This window comes from Mytilus californianus, unplaced genomic scaffold, assembly GCF_021869535.1.
Source record: "Mytilus californianus isolate M0D057914Y unplaced genomic scaffold, xbMytCali1.0.p SCAF_6, whole genome shotgun sequence".
In the NCBI taxonomy this organism is placed as follows: Eukaryota; Metazoa; Mollusca; class Bivalvia; order Mytilida; family Mytilidae; genus Mytilus; species Mytilus californianus.
Window position 1 is genome coordinate 81,942,767 of NW_026262712.1, and position 4,424 is coordinate 81,947,190.

Sequence of the window (4,424 nt, forward strand, 5' to 3'; positions counted from 1 at the left end):
TCAATTATTAATAACATGTAAAACAGAATTATTTTTTTCTACATTTTAAAACACGCTCAAGCATATGTCCAAATCTGTTTCATTTACAAATCATCAGGGAACCAACTAATGCTGCTTCTGTGAAAACAAGGCCACAAATAACTGTCATTTAAAGGTTACCTAGACGTAGCTCGTGCCATTGATTTTACAACTAATGAACGACTTCGGTAGTTATATAACGTATACTGTATTGTAACGTATTAACGGGAATTAATTAGGCGCACATATAATCTATAATCCAAGACTAGGTTTTGCTGATGTGTGGGTAATAAGATATTTTCATTACATTAAACGTCTATCTTGATTTTGTATATGCAAATGAATGTAAAATCAAGTTTTAAATGAAATTTAATTAACAAGCTTATAGTATATAACCATTCACAGTGCAAAACGATCTTTATGACAGAGATCATACAAAACAATTTGTTTAAAAATTTGAGTTAATGCAAATAAATTTCATAAAAAAGAAACAGCTTAGCGGCCCAGTGGACCCTACAGAGCTCTTACGATATTTAGATTTCTGAATTATTGGTAACGATAATTTTTCAACTTATTGACAGAATAGTGCCTAAAACTATTAGTAACCATTATATGACACAACCACTTTGGTTTTTTTTTTAGTTTGGAATGACAAAATCATCGTTTTTTTAACTCAACTGTAAACAAAGGAAATATGGCGGAAACATTTTCGAAGGTAGTCTGAAATGGGAAAATAACGACATGAGTGTAAAACCAATTTTCTTATTGCAATCAAACATATTTGGTCCCAAGCCTTCTGACAAAGAAATCCTTTTACACAACGAATTTTACAAAATGATTAATCAACTCATACCCGATTCCTATCTGAGAGGACTCCAAAGAGTTCGGGGTATGTGGCGGATCTACACAGAGAGTGAAAACGATCGCAGCAAGCTTCCTATATCAGGCATTGTCATAAGAGAACGTGTGGTGAATTTTTATTCACAAAACCCTAGATTCAAAGTGTATAAAAACTCAGATCACGTTACAATTCGGGTAAAAGACATCCCATACTCGGCCAATGATGGTCAGATAAACTATTTTATAGAGAATTCAGGGTGTAAAATACACAGATTCTTTAGAGAGCGCATACGAGTTGATAGCTTTTTAACAAAATGCCAATCAGGAGACCGAATCTTCTATTGCGATCCTGTGGAACAACCTTTCCCTCGACATGTAACAAAAGGAGGATATAGGGCTACAATCTTTCATAAAGGTCAGATCACTAAAAACAGAGACAATATAGTTTGTAAAAAATGCTTCGAAATAAGCCACTTCATCAGCAATTGTCCAAATGACTGGAAATGTAACACCTGAAAAACATTTGGACACAAACAATTAGAATGTAAAGAGCCCTTTTCAGACAATAAGAATGAAAATGAATCAATAAACACAGATGATGACAATACAGACTCAGAAACTGATTACAATTATGATGATATTGAGCATATTCAACAACATGAAACTGAACAAATGCAAGAAATGCCTAACCAGCAAATGTAGCAAATGACTAACCAGCAGTTGCAGGAAGTGCTCACTCGTGATCCGAAGGACGTTTTTACTAAACAATCACAAGATGTGCCTACTCAACAATCTCAATCTCTACTTCAATCAATTACCAATGCTAAAAAAGATGAAAATACAGGACAAGCTGCAACATCAAGTCTTAAAAAAGCTAAAAACAATTCCAGTAAAAAGAAAAAACAAACAGGTCAAAATGATTCAAAAGATGGAAAACAAAGTTCAATGCAACACTTCCTATTTGAGAAACAAGCTAGTGTAACCACCCCAGGAAATAAAGCTTCAAAAAGGTCAGCAACAACACCAACAACTGACCTAATCGATAGAGAAAATCAAACAGGCAAACCAAAAAAAAAACTAAAAGTTAAAAAGGAGAAATAAACATGTATAAACGATCACGTAGCTGACTTCTTTTTCTTTTCGTTGATCATCTCAATATTTTTACAATAAACTGTTTGCATGGTTTCCACTGACGGTGGCCATTTTTTGCATTTTGCGAAAAAAATAAAAATTCTGACGATTAAAATTCATTGTTGGCGAAAGAAATATAACGGTTTTGACTTCGTCCATCTTGTTTATTTTTGGGGGGTTTCTCGAACTTTTTCCCTGATCAGACAATACTGTGATTTTACCTTGAACTCGTCACACGGTTCGATTTTGATAGAAAATGAATAATCAGCTGATTGCATTGTATAACTGTCGGCAACAATGAACAAATTATTAAAGGTGTTGATTCTATTGTTTAATGAAATTGTGTGTTAAAAGGCGTCTCAAGACGTGAGTAGTTCACACTCGTTTTAGCGATCTTTTCTTTAACCGATGGTCCAGAAAAGATAACTGTTGTAAAGAAAAAAATGTTCAAAAGTAAGTGAATCTCCTAATTAAGTCTTTATTCTTCAACCAGACTGGAAGTTTCCGCTAAATTGATTAAAGATGAATCCTGTGTTCCCAGAAGTCAAATATGATGATTTCATGATTTATACACACTTACAGAGAATTTATTTTGCAATTTTACAGTATCTTTAAAAAAGTAAATGTTTCTAGATATGTAGAATTATAATAGATTAGACAACAATGCCGCAAACTGATTTTCTTTTTATAAAAAAGAAGAAAAATTTTAAGAAAAAAAATACGTTGATGTAAGTTGGCGAAATAAATTGAAAGTGGCGAAAAATATTTTATTTTTGCGAAAGAGGTGGCGAAAAATAAAATTGACCCAGGGGAAACCCTGACTGTTTGTATATAGTTTTACTATTTTTCATACATATGTGTATGCCAAACATATTCCCCAAGGTAGATAATCACCTCAAAGGTGATGCTTTTTATGTAAATTTGAAAAAAAACAGTAATACTAGTAAAACAAATACATGAAGTGATGAATATGATGGAATATTAGATTTCATACTTTCAATGAGTAATAGAAAGGAAAGTTAAACAGAAATGAACCTTAATGTTGTTTTTTATAACATAATGTCAAAGATTAATAAAAAACGAAACATTATTGGTCTTTGAGATCAAACTAAAAAATACATACTTCTCGCTGCATTGAAGACCCATTGGTGGCCTTCGGCTGTTGTCTGCTCTATGGTCGGGTTGTTGTCTCTTTGACACATTCCCCATTTCCATTCTCAATTTTATTTTTTACAGAGTTTGTCTTTAGTGCCGTGTGGAGACAGTAGAGTGCCTCCCCGTGCTTCAGGTTTATGCTCTTATAATATACTAGATTATGGAGTGTGTGTCCGAGCGAGAACTTTCTATGTTCATTACTTTAGGAATATTTATCAAAAAGTAGTATTTCAACATTCAGCCCCATTCTTCTATTTAGTCAGACGTCAGTCGCTACCCTGATATACCCTATCTTTTGTTTTATTTTTCGTGTAATTTATGACGGATAGCGTTTGACGTCTTTAGCCGAACAGTTTTATCATATTCACATAATTCAATTTATTGTGTGCTGGTTCATATTCTGGACGCCAGTCTTTGCTCCTTTCTAATAAAATCAACATAACAAAAAACAAATATGAAGCTTAGAAATGGAAAAATATTAAATACGAAACTCGTTCAAAGGGTATCTACACGTCTCAATCTTCAAAATCGCTTATCTAAAAATACTACCATCGCTAACATTTTTAACAATAAAAATCTTGGTTACCCTTCTATCGATAAGTGTCATGCCAAAAAATGACTTACATGTCCCCGTCTTTCCACAACAATACGGTAAGGTCTACGGTTAATGGTCGCACATTTTCTTTAAATTTTGAAACTGATATAACTTGAAAAACAAACAGTATTATTTATTTACTCACATGAAACAAACCAGGATGCGGTATTCAGTACGTAGGTGAAACTGGACGATATTTATCTAAACGCACGCAAGAACACTTGTATCGTTTTAAAAGACCCAATAAATTCAAAAGTATCATTTATCAACATCTTAAAAAGCACAATCATCCTATTAAATATTTAACAGTTCAACCTTTAGAAGTAGTAAATAAGCAGTCTGGTGAATCTCATTCAAAGTTTGTACGATTACGGAAAATAATTGAATTAAATTGGATTAAAAAATTACAGACAGTCTACCCTCTCGGTCTTAATGATAGTATCATGGGAATTGGTAATATATCAAGAACCGATTCTGTTAACATTTTGGATATAGTTTCTAAAAATGTTTGAAAAAACCGTTCCCATGGACGTAGAAAAATTGAGTTTAGTATGACGTCCATTATCACTGAACAAGTATACATATTTGTTTAGGGGCCAGCTGAAGGACGCCTCCGGGTGCGGGAGTTTCTCGCTGCATTGAAGACCCATTGGTGGCCTTCGGCTGTTGTCTGCTCTATGGTCGG